Genomic DNA, 21,795 nt, shown 5'->3' on the forward strand with positions numbered 1-21,795 from the left:
CATCAGAATGAATGACTGCTAGAACTGATCACCGTCACAGTAAAATAGGAGTCTTGATGAAACTCTATGCTATACTATTACTTTACATGTCTCAGGGCAACATAAAGATCATTAGTTGTGCAATGGGAGCCAAAATAGGCAATTTGGTTAAATGTGTATGAGTATGTATTGCTGAAGACACCTTGCCTGGTGAGCATGTCTCAAATACTTGTTATCACACATCTGCTGCTTTAGTATGCATGTTTCAGGACACAGAAAATGATCATCTGTCACCATTGAAGTGTATGAGTCTTCCAGGCATATTAATCAGCATGTCGGCATTTATAAATGAATTATTAATCAAGGTGAGGTTGTTAGGCTATTAGTATGAAATCATTTTTGTTGTGCCAGTTGTGATATTTGATTGTCCAAAAAAAACAAAAAAACATTAGACACCTTTTGATGGCTCACAACCACTAAATTGAAGCTTTATATTCACCATACTTTTAAGATAGGGTTATATAATGTACAGCAAAAAATCAGTAAAATACTACATTGTTTGTTCACTGGTTGTAGCTAAATGTAACCCTTCTATGCATACCTCCCAACTTTAGGCAGAGAGAAAGAAAGAAGGAAGAACCACACCCATTGGCCTGCCTTTTCCAACCCCAAGTACATTAACAACATTAATGGCCCCCCAGATATTATAATGTCTCTTTCTTGTGGCCAACCCCCCTATTGACCGAAATGTCCTCCTCTTTGTTTTATCCCTCCTTTTTGAAGCCTCACACACTTATTTTGCCCTAGATTTCTGTACCCCTACCCTTTTACCCTTCACATTGTCTCCCTTGTCCTCCATTCCCCTCATCTGTAGCCCCAGTCCTCCATCCCATTCATATTGTGGCCCCTGTCCTCTATCCCACTCATATGGAGGCCCCTGTACTCAATCACCCTTCTGTCCTCAATCCTCCTCATAATGTGGCCTCCTGTCCTTCATTCCACTCATATTGTAATCCTCTGTCCTCCATTTCCCTAATATTGTAGCCCCCTGTCCTCCATCTCCCTCATGTTGTGACCCACTGTCCTCCTTCTCTCTCATATTGTGGCCCCTATCCTCCATCAACCTCATTGTTGCCCCAGGTCTTCCATCCCCCTCATATTGTGGTCCCCTGTTCTCCATCCCCTTTTTTATTGTGGCATCTTTCTCTGCTTTCCCATATATATTGTGGACCCTGCCCTCCTCCTGTAACTGTAATAAACAACAACAAAAAACCTTTGTTGCTTACATTTCCCTCTTTCCCTCACCGCAGTCCTGCGTGGACTTGTCCGGGGTGAATCTAGGGGAAGTTCTACCTCCACACATGTCTGCTAAAGAGAAGCAGATGTGTGTAGGTGGCAGGAAACTAATCTCACCTCCAGGTCTCGATACCTCAGCTCTTCTGCAGCTCTAGTGTGTCAGGACAAGGAGTAGGCGGGACAAAGCAGGGGAGTTAAGAACAATCTCCCAACCGCCCAGGATGGCAGGACAGTTAAAAACCGGACTGTCTCTCTGAATTATGAATGGTTGGGAGCTATACCTTTTACATGTGATGAATATAGCCATCAGAGGCAAGTGCTACTTTCCACACAGGGACAGACTATCTGTAGCATAATAATCTTGCAGAGACTGTAGCAGAGGTAGACATACTATTGGTGCTTCCCCTACAGCTACTTATAACCATCTATTAGATTATTATAAATAGAAAAATAGATGATGGATATATTATAGAAAAATGGGAGGCATTGAGTGATAGGCAGATAGAAATGAGAGATCATTTTGTAGATAGATGGGTAGGTAGAAAGAAAAGCGAGTAGGTAGATAAAAATGAGATATACATATATATGCAAACTTAACCTGTACCAAAGCAGAGAGAAATCTAGCAACAAGACTCAAGGTGATGGACTGTAAATAAAATTAAAATAACCTGCTTTGGCTAAGACAAGAATCCCAATGTACAAATTTTTATGTTGGAATATTATATGTATGTTTATGAAAAAATAAATAAAAACAAGTTTAAAAAAAAAGAGAGATATCTATAGATGATATCCTTATGAGGGATAAATAGATAGATTTGAGGGATGGATAGATAAATAGACAGCTATAGAAGCTTTAGAGCAATGTACGGAAAGTGAAAATAGTGCCTGTAACTGACACTGTCTATTTTCTGCTTTATTGATGTCCTCAGGGTGCTGAAATGAATGAAATCTGTGACTAATTACATTTTTCTGTTGGCACTTTGCAATAAATAAGTGGGTCTTGGTTGTAGTTTGGACACTCGGTCTCTAAAAGGTTCGCCATCACTGTTCTAGGTGCTGGTTTCGCTGGGTCAGACCCCCCCCCCCCATTTTTCACAAAATATTTGTCTTGAAATTTTATTACCTTCAATAAAGACACCACTACAGATCAGAAACTTTTAACTGTGGATGGCTTGTGCCAGCATCCAGAATTGAGGAGTTCCACACACCAGCAGGCCACATGATCAAGTAGGTGGATGTTACACATTTATGTCCATATACCAAGAAGGGGGATCATTTAACCCCTTCCCGACATTTGACGTACTATTACTGCATGGCGGGAGGTGCGTTCCCGCAAAATGCGGTAATAGTACGTCATGCTTCTGGCGCCGGCTCCAGAACGGAGCCCGCGCCAGAAGCTGCGGGTGTCGGCTATATATTATAGCCGACACCCTCCTCTAACACCCGCGATCGGAGATTTCTCCGATCGCGAGTGTTAACCCCTGACACGCCGCGGTCGCGCTGACCGCGGCGTGCTAGGGGCATTTGAGAAGAATCGGACCCCCCCGCGGCGCTTACCGGGGGGGGTCCGCTGCTCCGATCGCAGCCCCGGGACTGCCGGTGCCCGGGGCTGCGCGATCCTCTTCTGTGAGCCGGGTCCGTGCCTTCTGGCAGGACCCGGCTGTAACACACTGAGCATGCGCAGCATGCTCAGTGTGTTACATTACACAGTGTAATACATCTGTATTACACTGTGTAATGTGAAGAAGAGCTTGAACAAGTGATCAGTGGATCACTTGTTCAAGCTAACCTGTAAAAGTTAATAAAAAAATGTTAAAAACACTACATAAAATCATTTTTTAATAAAAAGAATTAATTAAATAAAGTTAAAGTCCCCTAAACACAAATATTCCCTATACACATGCAATAAAGTGAAAAAAAACACAAAATCACCAAAAAACCCCACATATTTGGTATCGCCGCGTCCGTAATAATCCGTACAATAACTCAGAAACATTATTGGACCCGCTCGGTGAACGCCGTAAAAAAAAACCCGTAAAAAACGCCAAAAATGTACATTTTTCATAAAATCTCTACACAAAAATGTTCTAAAAAGTGATCAAAAAAAGTTATGTGCGCCAAAATGGTACCACTGAAAAGAACAACTCAACTCGTAAAAAATAAGCCCAAAACTAGCTCTGTCAACCAAAAAATATTAAAGTTACGTCTCCGAAAAGATGGCGATGCAAAAACAAATGAGATTTCCTCTATATTAGTTTTTATCCAGTAAAATTGTAAAAATAAATGAAAAACTGTATAAATGAGGTATCACCGTAATCGTAGGGACCTATAGAATAAAGATAATATAGTATTTTTAGTGAACGATGTACGACCCCCAAAAAATACGAAAAAAAAGTAAACCAAAATTGACAATTTTCTTTTCACCCATACATTCAAGAGTTAATAAAATCTCTTCAATAAGCTAATGACCCACGAAAATTAATTATTTGTAAAGTGCATCTCATGTCGCAAAAAATAAGCCCTTATATGTCCAAATTGCCAAAAAAAATAAAGATTGTATAGCCAATAAAAAGTGACAATGCATAATCTGCTCTGAATGGCGCAGCTTCGCTTCGATGCCCTGGCGTGTGCCCATACAGCAGGTTACCACCAAATATGGGGTATTGTTATACGCCGGAGGGATTGGGTATCAAATTTTTTGGAGCGTTTTGGTATTTTATCCACTGAGAATTTGTAAATTTTTTGAAAAACACATTCATTTAGCCAAAAAAGTTTACTTTCAAAATTGTATCCGATTTTGTTTTAACCCCTGTAAAATAATTAAAGGGTTAATAAACTTCATAAAAGTTGTTTTACGTATGTTGAGGGGTGTAGTTTCTATAATGGGGTAATTTATGGGGTTTTACTTTTATTTAGGCCTCTCAAAGTGATTTAAAACCTGAGCAGGTCCCTCAATAGCAGGATTTTGCGTTTTTTATGAAAATGTGAAAAATCGCACCTAACGTTCAAAGGCCCATAACATCCTACAAATATAAGAGTATGCATAAAAAACCATGTCCACATAAATTAGACATTTAGTGAATGTTAGTTATTACGTTTTTTTGCGGTTATGACTATGTATGGAAAAAGTAGAACATTTTGAAGTTTGAAAATCAAGAATTTTTCCAAATTTTCACCAAATATCTGATTTTCTCATAAATAAATGCAAAACAAAACACCAAAATTTTTCAACTAACATGAAGTACAAAACGTCACGAGAAAACAATTTTAAAATCACTTGTATATGTTAAAGCGTTCCGAAGTTATAACCATTTATAGTGACATAGGGCAGATTTGAAAAAATGGGCTGTGTCAGGAAGGTGAAAAGTGGCTTCAGCGTTAAGGGGTTAATATCTATTTTTTTATATTCTCTTGCAATATTTTACAAATGAGTTTATTTTGTCAAAAGTTTTGTTATGCTTTATATTATATTTTAGTGTAGAGTTAGTTACCATTCAACAATGAGTGACTTCGCACTGCTGAATATTATAGTATAGACTGTGTGATTTGGTGTTCTCTTGTAATCTGAGGTTAAATTTCAATTGGTGAAATAAAACAGTAATTTTATTGGTAAAGAATTGTGAATAACCTAAGGAGAGCATAAAATATAATTAAACATCCCACACAAATATGGCAAAATATTTAAGTCAGTCAGAGGCATTAGAATGTGCTGGAGAGGGGGTGGCAGATGCAAGCAGATGTTTATATGTCTCTTAGATGCTCCCTGTACAGTCCAAGGAGCTTGCTGTAACCACATTTATCCTGACTGCGGATATGATAGCCATGGAAACGTAAACAGGCCATCGGAAATGCCACTCTGGGGACTGCAACCTCCGACCATTCTGGAAGTATTTGTTTTTCCATAACTCCAGATGATGACAAGCAAGAGGCTACAAAATCTAATCCTATTTTTTCTTTGTACAGATCAGTCTTCACATACAAACCAAATTTTATGCACTAATATTTCTTTCTGTAGTTTCTTTCTTATTTAAGACTGTGTGAATGGAACTATAGTGCCCTTTACTTCTATGGGACTGATGTAGCGTTGTATTCTCTCCGTGAGTTTACTTTGCAACCTTTGAAAAGCAAATAAGAGAACCACATTTTCCACTTCCTATAGCTTCCAGAGTAATGCAGTTTCTGGTCCTCCGATTCACTTCTATGGGAGTTATGGAAACAGGATAGCTCAGTTGTAAGCTGTTTATGCTGTAGAAAGTGCATCTCAGGCTTCATGTTAGGGACAGTAGCCACTTTTAGTGATATGCTTTTTTTTTTTCTTCGTGTTTTATTTGCTTTTGTCACAACAAGAGAAAAGAACATCAATATACAATGTGAGTTATAAATCAGCTAAAAATACAATAGAATGATGAGGGTTCTCCTTCCTCAGGGAAGAGCCTGTGCAGTTGTCACACAGAAAACTTCAATGACGGTCTTCACACCAATCCGGAAAACTGCTGGCACAACCAGACCAATTTTAATCAGAATAGATGGCAGAGGCACTATTTTCTGTCCCAGGTGCATCTAGAACTCACTGGTGGTGCTCAGCTGACTGTAGTGTGCATATCAGTACAATATAAAAGACGGAAGTTGCTGCACTCACCTAAAAAATTCTTCCTTTATTCAGTGGGAATCATAGGACAGGGAGGAATTGCAAGGCCTAACCTTACGTGATGGCCCGTTTCGCGCACTCCTACTCTACGTCTAGCCGGTTACTGCCGCAACTTTTGTCTTTTTTATAGCCTGTACGGGTTTCCCGCACTGACACCTCCCATCCCATATCGCACTTGACTTTTAGAACTGCAGGGGTATTGTGCAGGGAGGAAGGGTAGATAAGCTGTGACATCATTTTTAGTCAGAAAAGGTATAATAATTGGGGTTTCTATAATTGTTTAAAAAAACTCATGCTTTTGGAATGTGTGTGTAAGTGTGATGGGGGGGGGGCAGGATATTAGATAATTTACCATTTACATCTATTAAAAGTTCTGCACTGCTTTCTTGATATGTGAAGCCTCCTGTCTTTTACCTTATCAGCAAGACATTTCTTTCCATAAGATGGCTGCAGGTGGTGGGTCAAGTGATCTCTAACTGTTCATGAAGAATCGCCCTTAATCTTCTATTCATGAAAGCTATCATAAGGTCCTGGCAGGGCGATTGCTCATGGACAACTAACTGTTCATGAAGAATCGCCCTTAATCTTCTATTCATGAAAACTATCATAAGGTCCTGGCAGGGCGATTGCTCATGGACAGATCACATGACCCTCCAATAAAGCTTTCCTGTGAAAAGTGGCAAAATATCTAAGCAACTATCTCTAGATGATTAGGTAGAGTTAATCATGTAATATATTCTAAAAACAGTAACTAGATTTCACTATCCTTCAGCATTTTCCATACTACGGCAAACTAAGTTATGATTTTCCTATGTAAAATTAGATGTCAGCTTCCTTTGACATAAAAGTAGCACCTAATGTGTCTTCATAAACGAGTATTGTGTTGCGGTTCTTCTCCTAGATATGTTTTCTTGTAACCAAGGTTCTAAACAAATAGAGAGTATAGTTTCCCTGTGAATAGGCTTCATTCAGACCTCCAGGAACACACATTACAGTACACACTGACATTTGTTACACTGCCAAAGTTCTCCGAATGAATGTTTATTAAAAATCTTACCTTAGGGGCTCTGTACTCATGTCAAGGGTTTATACAGCCTGGAAAATGTACCGTAGCTTTCACAGGAATGATTGTACAATCAATTGCATATTCCTCACAAAGACTCATCATGGGGTTTTATTATTCATGCACTGTAGCAGAAGGACAGTTTCGAGGTTAAATACCAGATAGAATGGATCTAAATAGTCAATCTCCTCTATCAAATAATGCTGAAAACATCAATAAACAACCAAATATATTAGGTGTCCCCTCTCAAAATAAATGTAATATTTACTTCACTTCTCCACATTCAATATATGTTCATTGGGAGTTTCGCATCAAGACTACTAAAGTGTACCCCCCCCCCCCCAAAATAATTATAATATGTGCTTTGTAACCAGGGCTGCCATCATGGGGGGTCTAGTTCAACTGTGTTCATTGGGAGTTTTGCATCAAGACTTCAATAAACGGGGGCATCTGGGGTGGACATTTCATTAAAGGAGGTTGTCTGGCAGGACATTTCATTAAGGGGTGGCATCTAGGTTGGACATTTCATTAAAAGGGGCATCTGGCAGGACATTTCCTTAAAGGGGGTGTCTGGGAGGACATATCATCAAAAGGGGTATCTGGGGTGCACATTTAATTTAAGAGGGCATCTGGGGTGGACATTTCAATAAAGGGGGCGTCTTGCAGGACATTTCATTAAAGGGTTATCTGTGGTGGACATTTCATTAAAGGGTGGCATCTGGCAGAATATTTCATTGAAGGGGGGCTGACTGTCGACTGGTGGGGCTATCTATATACTGAGGGGACATGTGCCGGGGATTTCTATATACTGGGTAGGCACGTGCAAGGGCTATCTATATACTAAGTGGGCACATGCAGGGGCTATCTACATACTAAGTGGGCACATGCAGGGGATATCTACATACTGAGTGGGCATAATGCAGAGTCTAGTTTGTCATGGCCCAAAAATGTTTGGTTTTAAAAAAAAGAAATTGCGTATAATGTTATATATGAGAACTAGCAAGGCATTCTAGGGTTTACTATATCTCTAGAAGCAATTTTTTAAATGCAAATTTATCTTCTGCTTTCTCTTCCTATTTTGACTGTATGTATTATAACTGCCACTTCTCTAGGTTTAGAGGAAGGCCCCTAGTACTGACCATAGGGGCCTTGGTTATGAAAAGATTTTGCATAGATCCCTGTACTGTCCATTCAGATATTTATATATTGTAATGAGGTCCCCCCTTAATCATCTTTTTTCTGAGATGAATAACCCCAAGTTTTTCCATCTTTCATTATATTCTAGATGCTTAATTACCTTAATAATCTTGGTTGCTCTCCTCTGCTCCGGTCCCAGTTCTACTACGTCCTTTTTCTACACTGGTGCCCAAAATTGTTCACAGTATTCCATGTGTGAAATTGAAAAAAATGCTTCCGGTATTTATTTGATTTAGTACCTCTTGCATTTTATTGAGTGATTCCCTAAATACATATAAAGCCCCCCTCCACCTGTTATAATAATAGAATACAATGACTTATTTTATATTTAATAGACCGCTGACACGCCGCAATTCCCAATGCCGCTTCAGCTCCAGTGCAGAACTGAACCGGCATCGGTTAGAGAGTTTAATCTATATACATTTAACCAGGTTTCTTTATCTCTCATCTGTCAGGGAAGTATAGGAAAGAAAGCTAATTTACAAAAACTGCTAACATAAGGATGAAAAGGCAGAGTAAAAGAAGTATAAAAATGTATAATGTTATAAAGTATATTACAAAGTTTATTATTATCATCAGTTGATTGATTTTTTTTTTAAAAGCTTAGTTAAGCTTTAAAACTGCAGAACTTTTCAAAGTCATAATTCAGAAGTCATAATTCAAAAAATTTCACATTTGTCAGAAAAATCCTGTTACATGCAGTTCTATTTATTGCTGCAGCATGACAAACAGCTCAGATAAAATCCATCCAACAAATGTCAAAGTTAGAATGGATTTTCCAGAATCAATATATAATTGTCACAGGTCGCAGGTGCACCCGTCCACCCCGCTGTTCCCCAACTCCTCCGTGGAAGGCCGACTTAAGTGCTGGCCATCCCTTAATTTAATAAATAGCCGACCCCTTTCTGACGGATGTTTGTGCCTCGTGCCTTAGTGAAAAGCTGTATTTGATTCCCTGTGTGTTTTTATCCTGATTTCACTTTGTTACCCCGGTTCTGTTCCTGACTATGCTCCTCTGCTGCCAGCCCTGACCTTCTGCTCTGCCATTGACTTTGATCTCATGATGCCTGTCCTGACCTCCTGCTTGTCTCCGACTCTGCTCTACGACTCGCAGTGTACTTTGCTCGCAGTGGTGGCCAAGAAGAAGTAGCGCCTGTGGAGCGATCTAGTGGTATCCCGCCACAGCAAGACCAACCTGCTTTGTGGCAGGTTCTGGTAAAAACCAGAACACCTGCTCCCAGGTGTCGGCTTACGTCATCGCTCTCGGTGGTACAGTGGGTCCACTGCCCCTGATCCTGACAATAATGTTAAATACAATTATACAAATATAGTACAATTTAGTAATGATACCTGAATGATATTTTGTCCAATCCTTACACTACTACTGTATATCTATTTTATCTATAACATATGCCATGTAGCCATTTGGCTATATTCTAGCTGAAGATCAAGCATGTTGGGTAACAAATACTGTATTAGGGGACAGTTGGGTTGTTGTCATGTACACGGGGCATATTTGGCATTTTACAACCCAAACAAAATTATTTCTCTTCCCTCCTAATGCAAAGCTCTGCCACAAAAGGCAGAAGAGATCATTTATTTGTAATGATGGGAAACCAGACACATAAACGTGAGCCCTGACACGGAAGCCCCCAAATAAACCCTGCTTCCTTGCCTCTGTGTATCCTAGGTGATACGGGACAACTAGAAGACAACATGAAACACAAGGATAAACAAAACAAACATATTAGCAAGGTTGCCAAAGCTGAGTAGGGCGCACCTTACCGAATTACCAGACAAAAGGGAGGACCATAATAATAAGAGAAAGTTAAGATACCAAAAAGCAATACACAAATCGCATCAAAATGATTTGCTGATAAGAAACTTCTTTAACTAGCACTGATTCAAGGGTGGCCAGGACTGATATGTAATTTCAAAACCCCTGGGAAGTGTGGCGCTGTCAATCACCAAGGGCTAATTTCTGCAGGAGCAAGATAGTCTGCAGGGCAGAAACAGGTGTTGTGCTGAATGAATCAAAGCAGCACAGCAAGTAAACCCATGTTCACACTACAAAAAACTAGCAAGACACAGAGATAACATCAGAGCCTCCTCGGTTGCAAGCTATGAACCAAGGATGACACAGATGTTACAATATTGCTCCCTGCTTTGACATAACTTCAATCTGCTGGATTCCTGAAGAATCGGCTGCATCCCAACACTGCTTGAACCCTACCAAAAGCAATTACCGGTACATGGTTTATTTAATGGGACAAACCGAAATGTGAAAGTGCTTGTTCATTATCTAGCAGGTTCAATTGTAACCCTCTTCATATCTAGAATAAAGAATACAATTTTAGGTCTTGGTGTAATTGAGAAAGTTAGAATTATATTTTAATATTGAACAGTACATGATATTTATAGACATTTGTTTCTAGTAGAAAATTATCTCATTATGTCAAAGAAGAATGAAATGCTCAGGAAACAATGATGGCTACAAAGAGTAGATCTTTCCCAAATCTCTTATAAGGCAGTTTAAACTTAAGTCAGGTCGTTTTTGACCAAGTGTCTACTTAGATGAGATTTGATAAGAAGGTCAGGGGTCCATAGCAGGCTACTGTAACATGTTCTCTAAGATATTGGTTTAATAGCTATTCTCTTCAAAACACAAAGCATTATGTTTCATCTTACGTTCAAGGAAATACTTATTCATGTTCAACAATAAAGGTTATCCTCTTTTTGTAATCTGTGGCTTTGGATTATGTGTAAGGTTTATCTTTGAAATTGCCAAAGGTTTGTTTGATTTTGCATGAATGTACAGCTAGCATGCGTCTCACTAGTGTAAAACCATTGACTTCAAACCATTTCTTATCAAATGTTTGCAACAAAGCTCTCTGAAGCACTTCACTGGTGCCATAAAGTCGAAAGGTAATCTGTTGGAAACAAGGCCTATCCCTTTCTTACTTTATTCTTTGAAATATACTCCTTAGATAAATACATAGTAAATTTCTGGCTTTATAATGGAAGCATATTAAAACTGGCTAAAAATATTTGATAAAACTTTAAAAACCTGATGATTTTGGCGGATTTGTCAAACCATCTCTTGGGTCCTCCTGATTCTTCCCCTACAGAAGGAGGGGATAATGTTGCATTTTAAGTGATTAACAATTAGTTATTTGGCAGTAAACTGCTACTAGATGTGTCTCCTAGTCACTACACATGCACTGTTCGGTGGAGCCAAGTACACATAGGACTTCTAGCTGATATAGCTGTCCGTTGAAAGAGCACATGGCTTAAAGGGTCGCGGTGCTCGGCAATCTCCATCAGCTACATAGAGATGAATGGGGCAGCCCCGGCTGCTCCGCTCATCTTGGGGAGCAACTAAGGGGTCAGACGGAGGTACTTTGGACCCCCCGTTTTCATGATCTGTGAGGGTCACTGAGACCCCTAGCACTCTGCAAGTTAGGCCCTATCCTGTGGAAAACCCCTTTATCAATAATCTAAGGTGTATCTTAAGAAGTTTAAAGTATCCAAGGAATGCATTTTTTGTACAGGACCCTGGCAGGAAGTCCTCTCCAACATTTTTTGACAAGGACATCAGATCATGCAGGAGACATTCATCAAGAGTGGAGGGCCCAAGAGTGTCAGTGAACCAGGGTCCTGCGAGAAACAATAAAAGCCAAGTTGGTGCTTGAGACTTAAATTTAGATTAATACTACCTGCTAAATCAGTTTAGCAGTGAGGTGGTCCCAGTTTATCGTTGACTGCCAAGAATTGTAGGAAATAATAATTTTTGTGGACATATGAGCATTGTAGAATTCACACTTAAAGTATAAAACTCTGTGAAATAATTAACCACACCTGCACACTTCTCGAAATTCCTACAATGTAAAAATGCATCTTTATCTCTATTTAACGAGTATTGAGTAGAAAAAAATGTATTTGTAATTCCATGAATTCTTTGCACATAACACTTCCCACTTTGTAATGTAGTGTCTGCTCAAGACAAGTGCTAATGTATCATATGATCTCGTAGTGTGTAAGATAACAAAGCACTGCAGTTCATTCCGCAGCCAAGCTTTCCTGGCACCCACCACACAGAATATAATGTAATATCTTATGATTCATTTATAGGATCGGTTCATCCAAGTTTGAGATCTGAGGAACATATCTATACTTGTTTTATAAGGCACATATAAATTTTATGCTTTTTCTTAAGTCCCAAGATAATATTTGATATACTTTGTTTACAACTTTTTAAAAACATTTTTGGCCAAATGCTACAATTCAATTCAGAATATACAAAATAGTACAATTTAATGGGACTGTCCAACTTAAAATATATATAAGGCCTGGGGAGAAATAAAAACAATTTTAAAAAACTGATGCATACCTCCACTGCCGCTCCTGTTGTCCCGTGGTACCGCCCTCTACTGCATTGCCCTTGTTTGTTTACAGAGACTGCCACTCTTGTCCAACCACTGCCTTTCGGCTGATACATCATCACTTGGTGAAAGTGCAGAAATAGTCGGGATGGGAGCCCCTGCTTCTGTAAACAAACAGGGACACAGCAGAGACTGGTGGCGCGGTGGGACAACGGGAGAAGAGAAGATAAGTATACATTTTATATTGTTTTTATAGCCCCCCCCCCCCCAATAACTGATATACTTTTTTTAAAAAAAAAGGCATCTATCACCAAGCACAAAATGCTGAAAAGATACTCATTTTAGTGATGCTTTGCCCCTGGTCAGTGTGGTACCATTTGAAGCCCTCAGAATTTGACAGAGGAATCATTTCATACTCAACAAGGAGGTATTATAAAAATCTTTATTACATGCATATACTTTACAGGCAGTCCCTGGGTTACGTTCAATATTGGTTCTGTAGGTATGTTCTTAAGTTGAATTTGTATGTAAGTCTGATTTATATACATTATAATTGTAACCTCAGCCAGAATCTTTTTGGTCTCTGTGACAATTTAATTTAAAAAATGTTGGGTTGTCAAAAGAACCAGGATTGACAGTAAAGCTTCATTACAGACACCTGTGATAACTGTTACAGATGATCATTGTAGCCTAAGGCTAAGGTACAGTAAATTACGAATAGGGAGGGACGTTTGTAACTAGGGGTTGTCTGTAAGTCGGTTCTTAAGTAAGGGACCGCCTGTATTTGTATAATACTACAGTATGTCACAACAATTTCAACTCTGGACAAACTATTCAGAACAGCACTTGAAAAGATAGATTTTTATTAATAATGAAATAGCGAAACCATAAATGTAACAAGTCCAAAAACAGGATCAAAGATCAGAGAACAAAAGAGAACTCTAAGGTTTATTTTTAATATCACTTGTGACACATATATTGTAGTATGAGATTCCAGATCAATACAATATAAATCAATGTGCAACCACTTGTATGAGGGAGCATCTTGACCTTCATTGTTCACAAAGATTACACATTCTTGAAATACCTACAATATTTTGTCTTTCCATTATAAATTGAATTAAAAAAAACTTCCTGTACCTCATGTATACAGGGAAGGCACATGTTGGGGCACATTTATTTACCCGGTCCTGGTCCCGGTCGCGATCCCCGATCTGGACTGTCTGACGAGGATGAAGTCCGGCGCGATTCACCAAGATTGTGCACCCAATATCCTGCATGTATGGCTTCCCCGCTGAGGTCCGCCTGAGTTTACCATCTTCTTCCCGGTGTATGTTAGTGCATGTCTTGCGACACAATTTGAATTTTAAATCTGCGCTTAATCCGAATCAGTTGTGTTGTCCGACGGCTACGCCCCCCGATTTGTGTTGCATCAAAGTCGTCGCGATTGCACCACAATCTGATCGCATGTGCCAAAAAATCCTGTTAAATAAGGTGGAAATAGTCGGGAAACCCGACAGAAATGGGGTTCACAGAACCTTAGTAAATGTGCCCCGTTGTGTCTATATTGTCCATATACCATGCCATATTTTGTAACACTAGAAAATATTTTCATAACATTTGATTGATATATGATAATACATAAATTAAGGTCCAGCTCACACCTGTGTCTGAAGTTTCTGTTACACTTCCTGTTTTAGGAGAGTTAGGAACACAGAAAACAAAAAGATGAGTAAAAGGTCTTCCATTCACCTGTAGTTCCCCATAGACCACAAAGTCAATTACCTTCCATCATGCTTCTGCTAAAAAGACGTGGAGTGCTGCGCAATTTCTATTGCTCTGTCAACAATAGAAGCTCTATTGAAACCTGATAAGCTGTTATACTTTACAGTACGTACTGTAAACTACTTTAATTGACTATGTGTATGGTCATAAAGCAAAGACAGTGACAGGTAAAGTAAACAATTAGGCAAAAGCTAATTCAGGGCTAAGGAAGTCCCTGATTTTCAATGTTTAAAGGAAATATCTGGCCTCATTATAAAGCAGCATCACTGACTGAATCTACTTTATACCCTGATGCAGAATCTGGCCTTGTAAAAGGTTTTTGTGGTTTCTCTTTAAAAATATACAATTGAGCTGCTAGATATTTGGGGGGCATCACCAAAGCCCCCCCATGCCAATTCTGCACATGCAATAACACCCCCTCTCCCCCGCTCTTTTTTTTTTTTTAAATTAGGTTAGTTTCACACCCAACTTTTAGCATATTGCCAACAAACTAAAACGATACACACAAACAAAGGATCCAAGCATGTACTGGGGTAGTGACCGAGTACCTAAACTGCAACTCAAAACCCACTCCTTCATTCCAAAGTGCCAACAAAGTAATTCAACCAATCTTCTTGCTCCCTGCTCTACCACAGCTTTCAAGAGCAACTAAGGTACTGTACTCAACAGGATAACAAAAGTCAGAGAGGTCAAAGTCAGGAAATAAGATCAAAACCAGAGAAGTAAACCAACAGACCAGTAGGAAACCAGGAGCAGAAGAGAAGAAGGGTTCAAGACAAGTGAAGGTCAGGAACTGAAATGGAACTATACTGAAAGAAATGGGAGGCAAGATCTGCACACAAATACCTAATATCACTAGGCATTAGAATGAGTATGTATTGCAGTGGTCAGTTGCCTCAGATTTTTAATTCTTTGATATGACTAATATGTAATTTAACATGTAATAAACACATTGGGGGTCATTTACTAAGGGCCTGATTCGCGTTTTCCCGACGTGTTACCCGAATATTTTCCGATTTGCGCCGATTTTCCCTGTATTGCCTCGGTATTTTGGCGAACGCGATCGGATTTTGGCGCATCGGCGCCGGCATGCACGCGTCGGAAATCGGGGGGCGTGTCCAAGCCAAAACCCGATGGATTCGGATAAACCGCCGCATTTTTGAAAAAAAAAGGGTTGCGGGACTCGCTGGAATTTCAGGGCATTCCGGCGGGCTTCGCGGAACATCAGCACAGCAGCTCCACCTGGTGGACGTCGGAGGAACTACCTTAGTGAATCGCCGTAAGACCCGAATCCACCACAGAGAGCGCGCCGCTGGATCACGAATGGACCAGGTAAGTAAATCTGCCCCATTAAGTCTTATGTAAGTTCTATTTTTACAATGTGTTGTGTCTCATTTGAAAAATAGAGGAGTTTCTATATAATTTTACGGTGATTTTATAAAATATTTTTTTTTCCATCTACTTACATTATCATCAAAACTATAGAAGCAACAACAAACCTTTACTTTTTTATCATGATCAAAGGGGGACAAGCTGAGGCATTTCTGGGCATTCTGAGGTTTCGTAGTGATGGAGACATTGAAGAAATATTTTGATTGCTTTCTATAAAAAGTGATTGGTCTGGTTACATTTTTGCTGTGATCTGATCTTGTTCTACTCCTTGTGATCCGCCCTCCTGTCCATGTCTTTCCTCAATGTCCGTGTACTAACATCACTCTTTGTGCGTCTATTTTCATTTCTGTACAAGAAGCAAGGTTAGGGGAAGAGCTTAACTTAGAATTTCTTTTTTAACATTTGGTTCCTATAATTCTGAATGAATTGATTGTAAGAAGCTCTTTTTGTCCTGCCAACATGAATTTCTTTGTTCTTGTCAAATCCGTTTGTGAAAGACTCCAAACAAAACATTTGGATCCAGGGTTGTGGTTACATAATACCTATTGGAAAGGAGATTTAGTGGGACGTTATGTGAATATTCCTTTAATGCTAAGACCTTACTGATTTCCATTTGTTATGTAACTTGACCTAAATAAAGATTTCTGGCTATAGCTTTTGATTCCAGCTACAAACTTTATTTTTTCAAGTCATAGAAAATCTTGCAAATTAGAGAGGATGGCTTTTACAGTTGTATGAATGAATACATTTTTATTTAATGTAGCATAATCATATTCTGCAGCGCTTTACAAATCATGGGATACATATTCAGATAAAAAGAATTACCCTAAACAGTAATAACATGGTCAGATGAAACAATTAAAATGAAGGTCCTATTCACAACGCAGTGACATAGGAAGAATAAGAGATTGTATCATGGTCCAGCTAATCTAAGGGGTCAGAATAAATAAGTAACATAAGTAATGTTGCTGGGTGAACATGTCTTCATTCTATATACCAAGCTGCATAGGACTGCACACTAAACAGTATGCAGTATTGGTATCAAGTGCTTGCAGGATTACATAGACTGAAGGAGTGCACAGAATGTGTTAGTGAAAAGAGAGTAATAGTTACATGAAGTTAGGGAATGTGACAGGCCTGCCTGAAGAGCACATTTAAAGGGGTATTCCAGGAATATGAACGTCTGACACAAAAACCCATGATGATATAAATAAATTGGTACAACAATACTCAATGTCATTAGTCACAAAATGGAGCTTAAATAGTACACTTTTATGATTTACTAAATTTATGGCCTCTCTAAAGTAGGTGGAGTTATGACTAAGATGGCTGCCACTGGAAACTACAAGTTCCATGATCCTTTAGTTCTCAGTAACTTCTCCTTCCTCTTATGCTGTGCTCCCAGTGATGATCTAACAGACTTTCTTGCTCTGTTACCACAGTAATGATGTGTAACTGCCATCCCTGCACATCACCACAACACTGGCCATGCCTGATCACATGACCTGCCCAGGCAGGTGCAGAGCATGTGATTTGGACATGTGACCAGCTCTGCGCGGAGGAAATGAACGGACTGATTAAAGGGCCAGTAGCATTTTAATTCTTCATTACAGTCTATGTCAGCAGCATTTTTCTGCTAAGGGGAGCAAAATTTTAAATAACAACTAATTACAACTTAGCTTATATTTTAATGACCCATTTGTATATGAATTATGCTTATTCCTGGAATACCCCTTTAAAGCTTTGCTAGTTGGATATTAGTCTGATTGTCCAGGGTAGAGTATTCCAGAGAATTGGTGCAGCTTGGGGGAAGTCTTAAAGGAAACCTACCATTTCAAATCGTCGGTGTAAGCTGTAAACACCGAGCACCAGCTCAGGGTGAGCTGGTGCCGGTGCTTAGTTTCGTTAGTGTTATAAACACTTTTTAAACTTTATAGCAGAAACTGCTTCAGCGCTGCGTGCGCACGATCGTGCGCGCGTCTACATAGGAAATTCCGCAGGCGTTTAAAGAAGAGAATAATCATAGACCACTGCCAGATCGAAGATGGAGGAGAGGTAGGGTGGAGCAGCACTGTGTAGCCCCCAAATGCCCGTAGCCTCCTCTGCAGGTATAACCTGCTCTGGCCCCTCCTGTGAAGTACATTTATGTTCTCTGCCCACTCCAGTAGGACTTCACTGCCTCAATGTCCATTCCCTGGATGACCACTAGTTGAGAAGGACCGCATTTATGGAAGTCCACCACCATCTTCTTGGTCTTTACAGTACTTTATTAGTACAACATAAAGTGCCACCATAATACTGAGTTTCAAAGCATCCAGTTTCAAAGCAAAAGCATCCAGTGTCTAAACAATACAAACTCAATATAAAACACAGGTTCACATTTACAAAGAATGTAGGAAACTTCACTAAAAGTGCTCTGCCTGTGTATAATGCTCGGTGCGCCACATTGGTTAAGAACATGCACCAGAAATCATGAATTTGTTACTTCCCTGCACTGACCCAACAGAAAAAAAGCCAATCCATGTGCTTTATTCAAAGAGTACATAACATTATTCATTATAGAAAAAAAAGAACCGACCAAAAAAAATCATCACTCTTTCCAAGTCAAAGGGACTTCATAAAGTAATCCATGCTCATCTCCCTTTATTATTTGTCTATATGTTCCACATGGCCTGTGGGTAAAGTACCATGAAAGACCCATTCCAGTGTGTAGCATCCTGCTCTGCCAGGGCATAAAGGGATAAAGCCGGAAATATGCTCATAAAATTAGCACTTGGATAGACCTACGGGGCTTGTAAATAAGGAAGGCATGAGAGGAATTTCTAGTGAAAGCATTTACAGCGACCATTAACAACTTCTCTTCTAACATCAGTTCCTATAAATCTAATTGCCTACGTCACTCCTATATATTTTTGTTACATTTATATTGGAAGTTACCTGCTATGCTTTTACATCTTCCTTCTTCATGTTTAGTAGAATTGCAACAGAAATCAGGAGGAAGTGGAAATAAAGAGTCTCTGAAGCTTGCAGTCCATAAACACGTAGTAAACCTATAAACTGTATCCCTATCTAGACATTATACAGCTTCTATACTGGGGAGACACACACAGGCCTCCTGAAGAGTCAAGTAGACATCCTCAGAGGAGAATTAGCCAAGAGGCATAATGCACATCTAGTAACCAGAAAGCATGTATGTAATATCTAGAGCTAGGGCCATATTCACAATAGCTCTTGGGTCACAGCTGATCTCCAATACATGAGCCAGGGGTTTCCAAGGATCAAGCCAAGCTGCGCCTCCTTATTTGGGATTAAGCTGCAGCTGCTTGAGAACCAGGGATCTGGTATGTTGGCATGGAAAATGACCATACTGTACCTTGTACCCCTGACACTTTCTTCATGTGTCCCTGCTTAGATTGTAAACTCTTGCAAACAGGGCCTATTGCTCTATATTGTCTTATTTTCTTTGTATCCATATGTATCTCATGTTCTGTAAAGAAAAAATGTGGTGGTGTTTTATACATTTTTTTAACTTTAGTCTTGAGAGTTGGAGTGCATACACGTTAGATGTTTGGCAAGTATGGGCAACGCTTATACAATGTACATGGCCAGCTTTAGACATAGACGTTATGAAAACATGCAACCTTAAAGGGAACCTACCACCCGATTCTACCTATAAAGGTAGAAGGGGTGGTAGGTGGATGAATGGGACGTGAGGATAGCCCTTTTTTGGGCTAATCCTCACGTCCCGGGTGTCTTTTACAAAATTTTATTGGAGGCATATGTAAATTTTTTTATGCGGCTACTGGGGCGTGGAGTAGCCGGACATGAGGCTACTAGTCGCGGCTACTCCATGCCCCAGTAGCCACGTTACTCCGCCTACCATTTAATCTTCGGCGCGTCCTGGTCCCCTGCGTTCTGCGCATCCGCAGAACGCAGGCCTTCCGCTGCGCGGCCGCGGCTCTGGGGCAGGAGCTACTGCGCATGCGCAGAAGGCCGCAGATGCCGGGGGACCAGGACGACGGCGCGCAACTACGAGGAGCTGCGCGCCGAAGATTAATATGTTCTTCATCTTTGGAAAAATTATTTTTGGTACAAACGTCAAGGTACAAAGCCATGGATTATCTCTTTTGCACTTCAGTGGGTGCATACTAATCCAATGCAGGATTCTCAAGAGGAATTTCTGATTCCACTTCACTACAAAGTGTTTAAGAAGTGCACACGAAACATTTGTGTCATGACTGCGCTATGCCCTACGCGAAACAAAATTCTGCACATTGTGCAGTGTGCACTAAATTTGCTAAATGTGGACCCATGAATTGAAATCTGCATTGTTTTACAACTATATATGTATTGAAATACAGGAAGTTTGTTCTTATGTTGAGTTTGTATGTAAGTCAGAATAGGTATATTTATTTTAGGTTCAGAAAAGGTATATTAGGTATATTAATTTCAGGTTCACTTGTCCCAGTGAAAATTTGATTTTAACCTTTTGGGGATCATGAAAACAAGGATTATCAAAAAATTTTATTACAGACACCTTACAGCTGATCTTTACAACCCGAGAATAAAGTAAAGCACCCAGAGAGCTTCACCAGAAGTCACAGGGGGCAGAGAGGTCCATCTGTAACTAGGGGTTGTCTGTAAGTTGGGTTTCCTTAAAGGACGTCTACCACAAGAATGAAATACTGTATACAAATGAGCCTCATTTGCATACAGTCCTTCATTCTGGTGGTAGATGCCCTTTAAGTCGGTGACCTATTCGTGTACAGTCAATTTGCTTATTCATTCATACATAACCAAAAGAAAATCATGAGGATAGGTGTCAACTGAAGGGACGTGGGTGTCTTTACACAGTGGGTGCTGTGCTCTGGGCCACACCTACACCTTGATATTGAAAAAAAAGCGAAACAAGTTGAACCCTGATAGCCCATAGACCTAACTGCAATGTTTTTCTGCTTTTTGTCCAAACTAAAAAGAGTGGTGTGGGTTGTGTTCAGTATGGAGGGGGCATATATCATCGGCTACAAACAGAGAAATGGGGGTATTATAATTCTTCTTTTTTCTGTAGCCTCCTCCTTATAGTGTCCCTACTGTTTTCCCCTTATAAGGACAAGTCGCAGAAAAGGGGAGATAATAAGGAGGAGGCTATAGATAAGAAGACACTATAAGGAGGGGACAACAGAAAAGTGGATATTTCAAAGGAGGTCATGAAGTGGGGGGCAGTTGCAGGAAAGGAGGCATTATAGGGGGCAGCTACAGGACATGGGTGTTATATGAGAGGCAATTTCAGTTAAGGAGCATTATAAATGGGCAGCTGCAGGAAAGGGGCATTATGTGGATAATAATGGGTATGTACTGGGTAAGGGCAGGGCAAGAATTTTCTTTCTGTTACCAGAGACAATGGGAGGGTGTGAAACCCCACTGGTTCCTGGAAAAAAAATATGTGGGCACATATTCTGTCCATATCATAGAGGTATATTACACTTGGTGATAGTGTGGTATTCCTGCCCTTTTTGTGCCACACCCTCCCAATTCTTTGGCCTGTGGATCCTAGATTTGAATATTTTCTTGCATTGTGACATTGGGGCACATTTACTTACCCAGTCCCTGCGCGATCCCCAATCCGGATTCTCCGGTGAGGATGAACTCTGCGCCCGATTTCCTGCATGTGTTGCTTCCCCGCTCAGGTCAACCAGAGTTCATCTTCTTCTTCCTGGTGTATGTAAGTGCATGGCATGCAACACAAATTTAAATGTTAAATCCCATGCGTAATCCAAATCCGTTGGATCCTCTGATGGCCTGCCCCCCCCCCCGATTTGTGTTGCGTGAAAGCCGGCGCAATTGCGACACAAAATTTCCGTGTGTGACACAATCCCCTACGCGTTCCCCAAAAAGTCGGGAAAACCAAAGAAAATGTGGCCGCGGGACCCTCAGTAAATAAGCCCCAATATGTTTTGGACATTTATGTAAAGAATATTGTAGATCTAACACATTGGGGCAGATTTATCAAGCTGTCTGAAAGTCAGAATATTTCTAGTTGCCCATGGCAACCA

The 21,795-nt window shown here is 40.0% G+C and overlaps 1 protein-coding gene across 1 annotated transcript in view; it reads left to right on the top strand.

Moving 5' to 3' along the window:
• LOC140126451 (rho GTPase-activating protein 7-like) overlaps window positions 1–21,795 on the top strand; it is a 151,691-nt gene that overhangs the window by 78,248 nt on the left and 51,648 nt on the right. The gene's annotated exons all lie outside the window — the stretch shown is intronic.

This window comes from Engystomops pustulosus, chromosome 4, assembly GCF_040894005.1.
Source record: "Engystomops pustulosus chromosome 4, aEngPut4.maternal, whole genome shotgun sequence".
NCBI classification, from domain to species: domain Eukaryota; kingdom Metazoa; phylum Chordata; class Amphibia; order Anura; family Leptodactylidae; genus Engystomops; species Engystomops pustulosus.